Here is a 12633-nt window from a genome sequence, read left to right as displayed (position 1 = left end):
TTTCATTATCGTGAAAATGTTCCACTACCAACTTTAAACATAGGAACCATGTGATTCTTGATGCTGAAATAAAGCATGTGTTTTGTAAATAAAAATGTTGAAATAAAGCAACATATTTGCAATGCTATAAAGTATTGCCATGAATGGTTGTTTGATATAAGTGTCACACTTCATTAGATGAAAGGGTGCAGAATTAGATACTTGCAATCTCTATTCCCTTCATAATTTGGATTTTCATCACTTTTCTTTTCTCTAAAATTCAGGTTTTCTTGATGAAGAATATCAGAGATGACGTTATATGCTTAAGGCTTTGCCCACCCTTTCAACCTCTAAAGACTAAATTAAATAAACCTTTTCTTGTAGTGGACAATCCAATTTCAAACCAAAAAGTAAAAATCAAATAAAAAATTTCGATATGAGAAAAGGAAATTCCTGTTCCTTTGCTTCTGCAACTGTAGAAATTGGCCCACCATTAAATGTACAGATATTTTTTTTGGAAAATGTTATTTTAACAATTCTTTTTTATAACTTTTTTACAATAGTCTATAAGGTAGCTCGTGATTGATAATTTCAAATATACGAACTAATAAAATAGTGACACATATTTTATTATCAAAAAATTGTTAAAAAAAATTGTTAACATAATATAGTCCATATTTTTTATAAGAAAATAAAATGACAGAATCTGAATTAACTTTCTTTTTATCTAATCGTATTTATTAGGGATGCCAAAAAAAATTTGTGCATTCATGAGTACTCGCAGACAAGATAATTGCTACTCGCGAATATTTATTATTCTCAAATTACAGGTATTAGATAGTTTAATATTCATTTATAAACAGGTTTGGTGTGAGTATTATACTATCCGATCCGCGGATACTCGTTATCTGCAAAAAAAATATTTATATTTTATTTAATTTAAATTATATTTTATTAGATTAAATTTAATTTAAATTAAATTTTAATTTATTTTAAATTATATATATATATATATATATATATATATATATATATATATAATGTAATTTTATTTTAAAAATATATAAAAAACATATTTTTTAATATTTACATGTATCCGTAAATTTTAAAATATCTATGAGTTTTTTTTAAATAGGTATCCCAATTACAAGTTGTGTTTTTATTTTGCGGATCAGGTTAGAAATACACATTATCCATACACGATCCAACCCTTTCTATTATTGAATTAGTGTCAAAACCATAAATATATATTTTTTCTCTCTCTATAACTTCTTTTCTTTTTATGAAACTTCCTATAATGGATTAGGGCTTGTTTGAGCCATAGATATTGAGAGTTGGGTGGCCACAATGAAATGAAAAGGTTGTACAGAGAAATGTAACCCACTGAAAGAAGCATGCATCATGTGAAGTAGCCCATTGATCTGAAGAGAGAGAGATGGATAACATTTTCTATGTTGCAACCTAATTTATTATGTCTGTCAAAGTTTCCTTTCCAAACCCAACATCATTAGTGGGAAAATATTTTATCTTTAATTCTCGAAGAAAAAGGTGAAGAAAATCGTGTTCTAATTGCCTCCACTTCGTTTCTGACTCATTAATGCTTCATAATTGTATTAAAAAACAAAAGTAATAACATCTTCACGTTTCCCATTTCTCGCGTCCACCAACCCACACACACCAAATTGGAACAAAATTCAATTGCTTTTCTAAGACTGATAGAACATGGATTATTACATAACTCGTTAATTAAGACTGTTGTCTTGTAGACATTAAAACTGGTGTCAATTCATCCTATACGTCACTTTTAATTTAAAACTTAGAATGTTCTGATTTATATTTAATGTGAAATTTAAATTCACCCATGTGATTTTGGATACAGAATAAATGTAAAATAATTTTGAAATATAAAGTTAATGTGGGTATTTAATAGAAAAAAATGTTAATTATTATAGCTTATGTAATATAAATAAATAAGTTTGACTAATTAAAATGTTATGATACCTACCACCTAACTAGAAAGGAAGCTGTCTGGCCTCAGCATATACGATGGCTGTGTGAGCATATTCTGACTTCTTCCACTGAATAATTAATTGCAGAAATATGATTGTGGGAGAGTAAGTATAAATGAGAAGTATCACTTTCAATATAAAATAATTGAATAATTTAAAGTGATAAATACTTTAAAATTTTGATTTAAGTGCAGTCTTTTTTTTATAATTTCTCGACTTGATTTAAATAAAAACTTTCCTATCACATTTAGATTTTTCCAATAAGTTATATTAAATTACGTTAATAATATTATAATGTATAATAAAATTTTAAATTAAAATTAAAATAAATATTATTTCTGTATAAATTTGTTTAATTCTGAAAATACTCAATTACGACAAAAATTCATTGAATAACATCTAACTTGAACATAAGAGTTTTCAAGTTTTCTTAGTTCGGAATTAAAATAAAATAACAAGTGGTCCACATATAAAAAAACAAAAAGACTATGTCAAAAATGTATATCTCTCAATTCTACACAACTTTACATAAACAAATATTATTATTTTAAGATGTTAAATAAATGTTTTTTTGTTTGATGTTGTTAAAATATCACCTCCCATATATTATAATAGTGCAGTATAAGTATGGTAAATTCTATATATTTTACTATTTGAAAATATCAATTTTTTGTGGTAATAATAACACCACAAAAGAAAAGTCATCGATAGTAGTGAGCTTCTGAAGTGGAGATGACAGCAGGAACTGTTAATTTACTGTCACTGTGAATGTGAAAATGGAGAATAATGCAGTTGACTCTTACGTTAATAAATTTGAAGTGGTTCTTGTTGCTTTATCTTATTTAAAAAAGTTTCTAACTATCAATCATAACCATTTACTTATATTTGTCCTAGGGTGGAAATGCTTGCTTACATTAGGGTTTAGCTTCACTCCATCATGACTTATTTTTAGCACTTGATTTCATCATGTTTATGGGTTTAATTTTAGATAATTTACCATTAATATAAAGTTCAAAAATAAGTATATTAAGTTTTATAAACATTAATTTAACTTGTTCCATATATGATACAAACATGTATCTTAAGGTTTGATTGAACATTTTTTTAAAATATATATGTTGTAATAATATCTCTAACAACATATTCTTTCAATAAACTTATAAATAGCAAAGATTCTTAATAATTAAAAAGGATGAATAAATATATTTTCATATACTATAACAAATTTAATATAACAATAGTAATGAACTATTTTTTGAATTCATTTTTATGTCATATTTAGGAACAATACTAATATATGTGACACCCGGGCACGGAGACGAGGGCGGGGAGTGACGCCGGTGCAAGAAGCATGGTGCAGGGGCACAGACAAGGAGCGGCTCCTGGCAGCTTCGGGTGGAAGGGGTACATGGACGAATCGGACATACACTGGAATGAGAGGGATTTGGAGACTGTATAGGTATGGGACTATACAGTTGAAGGATAGCTTAAAGGAATTGATTTGACTACTCATATCACCAAAATGCATTTGCTTTTCGGTAGCCTGACTCATAAGAACTCCATGGTTAAGCGTGTTTAGCCTGGAGCAATTCTGGGATGGGTGACCTTCCGGGAACTTTTCCCGGAAAGTGTGCGAGTGAGGACAAAACACACTGGAAAGCCTGGTGGTGATCTGTGGGGGCAGTCAACGGTCCCTGTGAGTTGCCGGGACGTTACAATATACATATATCATTCGTTAATCTTTTAGAATATGATGATTAAGGCCAAATTCATCCTTTTGGAGTAAAGAATATATGTTTGAACTGCATGTGAAAGTTTACCTTGAAACTTAATCTTATAATGGGACAAATTAAAAATATATATTTTTATTAGGAAAGTAATGTTATATTTCAAAAAAAAAAGTGAGCAAAGATAACTTGTAATACACGCATATATTTTATATATCTTTACTCGTACACATTTCCTTTTATTAGGGGTATCATACTTTTTAGGAGTCCTATTATAAGTTTAAATGCACATTTACTTAGTTTAAACCCACCATTTGTGGTAGAAGAAAAAAAGTGCTATATCTAATTAAAGCTTTGGAAATAAAATTTGAAAAGCATTAGCCTTCAAAGGAATCTTTGAGGCGTGGACTAGCCTCCACCACATTTTAAACGGGGTTTGTCTCTCTATTTTTTCTTTCTATTTTCGGTATTTACTTTACATTTTTAAGAAATAATTTTTTTACAAATTTTAAAATTCCCACTACCTACCAATGGGAAAAATCCATTACTAACAACAAAAATCCGTTATTAATTTAAGTTTATTGACTATAAAATTCAATTGATAAAATACTCATACATAAACTTTATTGATCATCTAAAATTTTGTTAGGAATTATACCAAATATTAGAAATCACTTAATAAATATCAATTGATAACTATCGATGAATTATTTGTTATTAATTATTATTGAAAGATTTTGGCTGTTCATAAAATTCGTCATAAATATCACAATTAGGTATTTGTCTTCATTGTGTTTGTCTTTTCCCACTTCTCTTCTTTTCTTTCTTTTTTTCTTCCTTTTCTTCCACATTCGATCAACACTATTATTGTCGCACTTATTACCACTACTAGTTTTGACTTTTTCTCTTCCTCTTTCTTCTTTTCTTGTTCTATTCTTTTTATCATCTATCTTTACTTAACTTATTAAAAAATTTCATGAGACTTTGTAAAAATTTTGACATTCTATAGAATCATCGATGAAAATCAGTAATAATTTTAAATTATCAATAAATTTTGCTAAAAAAATTTAAAACATATAATTACTAACCAATTTTATTGATACACGTCAAAATCCAAAATGAAAGATTTAACATTATTTTACCCATAAAATTTAACTAATGAACAAATCTATCAATAATAAAAATTATAAATTAATTATCAACAGAATTTAACAAAAACAAATCTAACAATAATAATATTCATCAATAATATAAATTTAAATTTATGAAGTGATATTACTATTAAATCTCACCAACACATTATTATCCACAAATACTTTTATCATGAAATTCTAACATCTGTTTTGTCAATAAATTTAATTTTACCAATAAAATGATTTTTGTCTAACAAAATTTCATTGTTGATTATAAAAATGATAGTAGTGTATGAATAAAAGATTGATAATTGGTGTTGAAATAGTTTTAAATAATGCGAGGAGAGGTGGTGTGATTGACACGTGTGGGTATTTATTGTGGCACGTTTAATTTTGTGGTGGTGGGGAAATTAACATGGAGACATGTTTTGTTACTATGGAGACCTAGTGGCCACATCTGCTAAACAGTAAGCTCATGTCAACATTCATGCTAACGTCTGCTTCAGACACATTGGTAGGTCAAATACTTGGAACTCTTAAAACTTTACCAACCTTAAAAGTCAAACTCATTCTTCCCCACTAAAACTTCCCATCATATTTTGTATAAAGTGATCTGTTTTAACTATACTTCTTAAAGATGACTATGTTCAAAAGACACCACATGTCATACACTATCATACCATCTTATATTTCCATTCATTCATATTCATCTAATTCAATTTAAAGGGAAATACATTAAAATTCATCATTCATTACCTTATAACAATATTAAAACATGACAATAATGAAAGATAAATAAAAATCAACATTTAGAAATATTTAAAAACGTGTTTTTTGTAGTTATAAGAAACACTTTTTGCTCATCCAACACTTGGTTCGCCTAGAGAATTAATCATATGTAAAAATTCATCCAATTACGATTTTGCTTGTCCAACCAAAACCTTGAAAATGTCTAGCGAATTTTAGTCACCCAGGGAAAATTCTTCTCACCTAACTACTAAAGTATTTGTTGAGTGATTACTACACTAGGAGATATTAGAAAAACAAACTCATTGAGCAAGAATACTTGCACAAAGAAAAAAACTCTCATATTTTCAATTAATTAAATTTTATCCAGTAAGAGTTGGTTTGCTCAACAACAAAATCATTGAAGATTTATATTTAAATAGCTCACATAATGAATTTGACTCACCTAACGACCAAAAAAATTGGGTTTTCAATTAATTGAATTTCATTCAATGAGAATTTTGCATGATCTAGAAATTTTGAAAAATGTATTGAAAGATCTAATTGATTCAAATTGAGATACTTTTCTACAAAACAACAACTTGAACCAATTTGATTCAATTCAAATATTTTAACTTTTCATTGATACAATATATATCATAACTCATTCAAAATCTATTCACTCAAATAATATAAATTTCATGTCAAACATTTTTAACTCTTTAATATCTCAAGCATATCATACATAACTATCTAGATTATTTACAAGAAACATTTAATCATATTATGCCATGAACATTCAACATATCACTAAACACTTGTCTCAAGATTCAAACAACACAATCTCTTCATTTATTAAAGGGAGGTTGGAATATGTTTGTTGTGTGAAGAAAGGAGGATGAAATTGATTATATTAGAGTTGCAATTGATTCCATGGGTTTGATGTTGGAGGCTAGAATCGATTTCATATGTGTTGATAGTGGAATCATGGTTCTTGGTGTCACTCATTGGTCTTAATGTGTTCTTACTTATGACACAGTCTTTTATGTCGAGAAGGAATAAAGTAGAGAATGTCTCTTCCATTGGATTGGATTAAATCGGAATCAAAAAGGGGTCGAGATCAAACAAGTGTTGAAAAGATGGAGAAGAGCTAGGGTTCAACAAGCCATGTTAAAAGCTAAATCATTGTTAGAGTCATTGGGTTTCACTCACCGCGTGTAGGAATTGGAGTTGTCGATTTTGTTTCTTCTACTTATTACTATAATTCAATGTCTGATTCCATTCAAGGTAGTGGTAGGTTGAAACCCCGAATTCGGTTGGGACAACCACGAGCAAAACTTAGTTGAGTTGGTCTTGTTTGAAATTGATCGAAATCGATTGAGTTGGCCATGGTTGAAAATGAGTATAATTTGGCTGATACGACCTCAAATAGTCAATACAACCAAATTGAACTGTAACTTTAGAAATTATCAAACGAGTAAAAAGTATAAAACGAATTAGTTTTAAATTAATGAATAGTTAACTGAACTATAACTTTAAAGATTTAGTGTTTTAAAATTGAACTATAAAATAGTACATTTGAGTTTTTATTATAAACATATCAAGTTTTTTGGTTTAATATAGTGTATTTGTGTAATAATTTAATGCAGCTAAGTTAATTTTGCCCACTTCTACTAGAAAGTATGACCATACAACAACGTTCTATCAATAAACAATAAAATATATGGAGAATTAAATAACAATTTAACCCATCAAATATGTGTTTTTTTTCTCCTAATAATTTTTGTTTAGATTTAATAAGAGATATTATAAGTTTTCAAAAATTATAGCATTCTATCTTCAACAAGAAAAAAAATCAACCAAATGAAGTGAAAAAGTTTGAAGTCTAATTTAGAATGAATTTTTCATAAAAAAGATTAAAAAGTATTCATTTTAATATATTTTTTACTATTTATATTTAAATTTATATTACATTTGTCATCAAAGATAAAATATTAATCATTTAATTTTATCTATTAAAACATTTTTTAATCTATCATCATATTCATATCATATAAAAACTTTTAATCTCAAATCACATTTAGATCTTCTTAAAACCATCCTTTCATTTTCTCTCAAATTCTCTACATGTGCATTAAATACAGCACATGTGCATTAAATATAATCTTATGTCATCTATCTTCTTCTCTTATCTTATTTTTATTTTATTTTTCCTTTTTTCTCTATTCTTTCTTCTTATTCTTTCTTTCATAATTTCATGCAAATTATGAAAGTTATCAAATTACCGTATTATAGTATAAATTACAATAATTTTAAACAATTATCATATTAAAAACCCCACCACATATATAAATTTTTTGTAGTGTTCGTCATTAAGAATTGTCATATTAAAAACCCCACCACATATATGATTTTGTTTTAATGCTCGTAATTAAGGCTTGTCATATTAAAACCCCCACCACCACAAATATAACTTTTTTACAGTGTTGGTCATGATAAATGTATATAAATATCCCTCAGAGACAACAATGTTGAATCACTTCAAAGAGGTAAAAGCAAGAAAATTTTGTAAAAGTCAAAACCATGACCAAGTTGCAAAGCAGTGCCCTTATTGTTTTGGCTTTGTTTGCCCTCCTCCACCAAACTTATGGTAAAGCTATTACCTATCATCGTCTTCTTTAGCTTTTTTTTTTATTTTTTTTTATGAGAGTTCATGCTCTTTGTCATTGGTTCACAAAATATGAATGCAGATAATTTGAAATAAAATTTTGATGTTTTTGTTATGTTGTGATGAACAGGGGAAATCCATTTTTGCCCAAAAGTAATGAATTTTGGTGGGCAATGCCCATCGGGTATTTCAGGAAGAGGATGCTCTGAAGAAATGCATGCAAGACTAGGAGCAGGTGCCATGCCCCAGAATTGCACTTGTAGTAATATTTCTTTTAACCTACGCAAATGCACTTGTCAAGTTAATTGTGGGATCTAAGACACTCTCCTTAAAACAATAAGTGTTCACCGATCTTATGTAACACATTGGGAATTTTAATAATGTCTTCAATTTCTTACTTCTCTTTCTTTCATCTTCATTTTGCTTTTTTATTTCCCATTTTAAGGTTCTTTATCAAATTAATTTCATGTTTGCTGTTTGAAGAGAATCAGCGACAATAAAAAATAATAACAAAAACATCTTATGTTAATGTCTAATTAAATGAGAAAAATGTGAAACCTAGCTTAGGTCAAAGTAACCAGTGCAATTGATCTCACTTGTCTCCCACTATAAGAAAAAAAAGTTATTATATCAAGTTTTACTGTTTTCTCTTATGCTTCTTTTCATTTTCATTCAACGTTAACAGAACGAATTGTAATTATTTTTAAAATTAAAGCATTTGAGATTTGTTTTCTTATAACAATACAGCTCCTAATATAAGTAAAAAAATACTTGTTTTCTTCTATATCAAAAATGAGTCTATAAAATTCGTCAACAAAAATTGTCAATAACTATCATCATATTATCGTTGGATATTTTCATTAGTACTTTATCATCTCAGTTTTTGATAAGGTTAACATTTTGAGCGATAAATTTTTTAATAATTTATTAAAGTTTTATATTATATTAAAGGGAGATTGATAAAAAGAAAAAAAAATAAGAAGAGGAGATTAAGATAAATACGAAAATGATGACATCTAAATGATGAAAAATGATCTAGATTAGTAATGATAGCAATGTTGCCCACGACAACAAGGAATAAAAAAAAAAAAAGAGAAAGAAGAGGAAGAAAACTCTATCACTTGTTTTACCAACAAAATTTTTTCTGTTACCAACCGATATTAACGATTGATATTAAACAAAATTCTTACCGTGTAAGAGAAACTTAATAAAAACAAATTTTAATAAGAAAAATTTATTCTATTTTTTTATTAAGATTTGTAAGTTGAACTCAGAAATAAAAAAATAAACAATTTTCTTAGAATTCTGATTAAAAAGTAAAAAAATTGGTATCAACGATATTTTTTTTTGTTACCAACCGATATCAACTGTTGATAGTATAAACAAAATTCTTACCATGTTAATCAAAACTTGGTAAAAAGATGTTACAGAGAATTTTAAGAATGTTATTTAAACAAAACTATATTTATTTTTATTTTAATATCTATTTCTCACGTTCTATTTTTACTTATCCCTTTTCAGTAAAATATTTTTTACTTTTATCTATTATTTTTAAAATTTTAAGACAATTTTTTAAATTTAGTTAGCATGGAAAGAAAAAAACCACGATAATAAATAAAGAAAATATAATAGCACATGAAATAAAATTAAAGAAAACGGAAACAAAGGTAATAATTACTCCAACTAAAATTGTATTAAAAATATAAATGACAAATAAATATTTCCATTGGCTTGAACGAAAAAAACAAAATAAATTATTTTTAAATTGAATTTAAAAAGTATATTATTAGACCTTAAACTATTTCAATCATAGAATGAGTTAAACTTCATCATATAATGATTGCAATTTAAAGTTTTCATATAACAAAGAGAAACAATAGCATGCTGATAATTTTTAAAAACGTTTTCACTTTTTTTATTAAGTACGTTATTTTTATTTGAACAAAGAGTAATTTGAGGCTGAGATAAGAAGAAAAAAAATACAATACTTTACGTTACGAACATCAATCAACTTTAATAATAAAAAAAAGCTAAAACGGCAGCTTGATAATTAATAAACAACACATTGATTATAAACCATAAATGATAATTAATAAATAACACATTAATTATATACCATAAATGATAATTAATAAACAACACTTTGCCAACCATAAATGAAAATTAATAAACAACACATTGGAAGCATAAATGATAATTAATAAAAAAATAAGTAATAAAATAAATCACGTAACCTTTCCATTCTATCTTGTCTTATGTGTTTAATTTCCGTTTCATAATTATCGCATTTTCAAGTTGTTTCACGAGTATATTAGAAACAGTTAATTTTTTTTTAAACAAATGTATACATTTCATTTTTAGTTGTACGTTTATCAATAGAAATTATAATTTTTATTTTTATGTGACCGTTTATATAAATTTAACTATTTTTTTAAACTAAAATACTTAATTTTCTGTTTCATTCTTTTAAGTAATTAATTATTCAAATTTAATTAATTAATATTTTTAGACTATTACTTATCTGTAATAAAAATAACGCATGTGTTTCGCTAGTTAATTTAAAAAGAATAATTACAAATAAAAAAAGACGTTTCACGTAAAAGTAGGAACAGAAATCAAAATTGCATTTTTTAAATGATAAAGGTTACAGTTACTATGAGACCGAGGAGATGAAGAAAGTCAATATCAGTAATTAAATTTTTGAAGAAATTTTTTAACAACATGTATATTAATGTTTGCATTTTGTAATCAATAATTAAATTTGTTCAATTTTAATGCTAGTCAAATGTTTATAATTCATCATTAAAATATTTTTATTATATTGTGATCGTGGTTTGAATTGCAGAAAGGAAAATATTGTTATTTTTAACAAGAAAATATACTTTTTACAATGATATTCATATGAAATATAAGAAAAATATTTAGTTAATGTATGAATAATTTTTGTATTGAGGTTTTGGGTATCTAAAGAAAAATATTATTCATGTTATTAGAGGAATAAATTAGAATGATTAGATAAATTAAGAGAGGAAAATAAAATTTTGATAAATAAAAAATATCATTATTGAGCTTGATAGTTAGTTAGTGATGATATTCTAAAGATTTTTCAGATGATTTGAATTTATGGTGTAAATTCTTTGAAGGCAAAGAATATATACTATGATTTTGATACGTTAAATTATATGTGATAATGTGAGTTTATTAAGATTTAATTTTTATTAGGTATGAAGTTGTGTGATATATTGAGTAAGATTACTATATGACTTTACATATAAAAAATAGAGTAAAAAAGGAAAAGAAATTATGTTAGTGGTGTAGTTTTAGAAGAAAATTATTTCGAGAGAAAATATTTTTAAAACATGCAACAAATTTGATTGTTATCTATTGTAGTTATTATTAGCAGAATTTTTTTTACGTAGTAAAATCTTTGTGTTGAATTTTAGATTAAGAAATTAATTTTGTTGACTTTAAATTAATTTTATTATATGTTTGATTATTTTTTTTCAAGCAAATAAATTTTTCTTGCAAGAAAAAAATATTTTATTTCTATCATAGGTGATGCTAATGTGAATTTAGTGGTGCTATTAATGTGAATTATTGTTATTATTAATACAGAATATTGTTGCTATTAATAATTAAATTTTTGTGATTAATATATATTAAATTGTTGTTTATGTATAAATTTAATTTATTTAAATTTAACCTATATTAAATTGTTATAGTTAATACATATTGTAGTTTGATTTTAAGTATTGTTAAATTGAAAAGAAAAATATTAAATAAAGAAAGAATATATAATAATTAATTAATAAAAATAGGGGACGTTACATTATAGATGTATATAAATAGCACTTCACCCAACAGTATAGAATCACTTCAAAAAAGCAAAAGCAAAAGCAAAGAAAAGTTCGTAAAAGCCAACACCATGACCAAGTTGCAAAGTAGTGTTCTTGTTGTGATGGCTTTGTTTGTCCTCTTCAGTCAAACTTATGGTAAAATTATTATTTATTATCATGATTTCTGTTTTTTATTTATTTATTAGAATTATGTTCTATGTCACAAAATATGAATGTATGTAATTGGAATTAAATTTTAATGTTGTTTTTTTTAACGTTGTGATGAACAGGAGAATGGAAATTTTGCCCAAAATCGATGGTTTTTGATGGACAATGTCCATTGGGGAGTTCAGGAAGAAGTTGTTTTGACGAATTTCTTGCAAGACTGGGAGCAAGTGCTACGCCTATGAAATGTACTTGTGATAATCTTCCTAGTAACAAACGCAATTGCACTTGTCAAGTTGTTTGTGGACACTGACACATTTTTTCTTAAAACAAGTGTCGGAAAATCTTATGTTAAATTCTCAATTTTAAGAAACATCTTTACTTTTGTTA

At 26.2% G+C, this 12633-nt stretch overlaps 2 long non-coding RNA genes across 2 annotated transcripts; both read left to right on the top strand.

Annotated features, from left to right (window-relative positions):
* The first annotated feature begins 8123 nt into the window (after nt 1-8123).
* LOC108328818 (uncharacterized) lies at nt 8124-8639 on the top strand. The gene is made up of 2 exons (XR_001832155.1): nt 8124-8224; nt 8373-8639. It is a non-coding gene; the product is annotated as an uncharacterized LOC108328818 (long non-coding RNA).
* Nucleotides 8640-12127: 3488 nt separating this feature from the next.
* On the top strand, nt 12128-12633 carry LOC108328827 (uncharacterized). Its single transcript, XR_001832156.1, has 2 exons — nt 12128-12234; nt 12369-12633. It is a non-coding gene; the product is annotated as an uncharacterized LOC108328827 (long non-coding RNA).

The sequence above is a fragment of the Vigna angularis genome, chromosome 2, assembly GCF_016808095.1.
Source record: "Vigna angularis cultivar LongXiaoDou No.4 chromosome 2, ASM1680809v1, whole genome shotgun sequence".
Classification (NCBI taxonomy): Eukaryota; Viridiplantae; Streptophyta; class Magnoliopsida; order Fabales; family Fabaceae; genus Vigna; species Vigna angularis.
The sequence above is the reverse complement of the archived record's forward strand: the minus strand, read 5'-3'. Positions and strand labels throughout refer to the sequence as shown.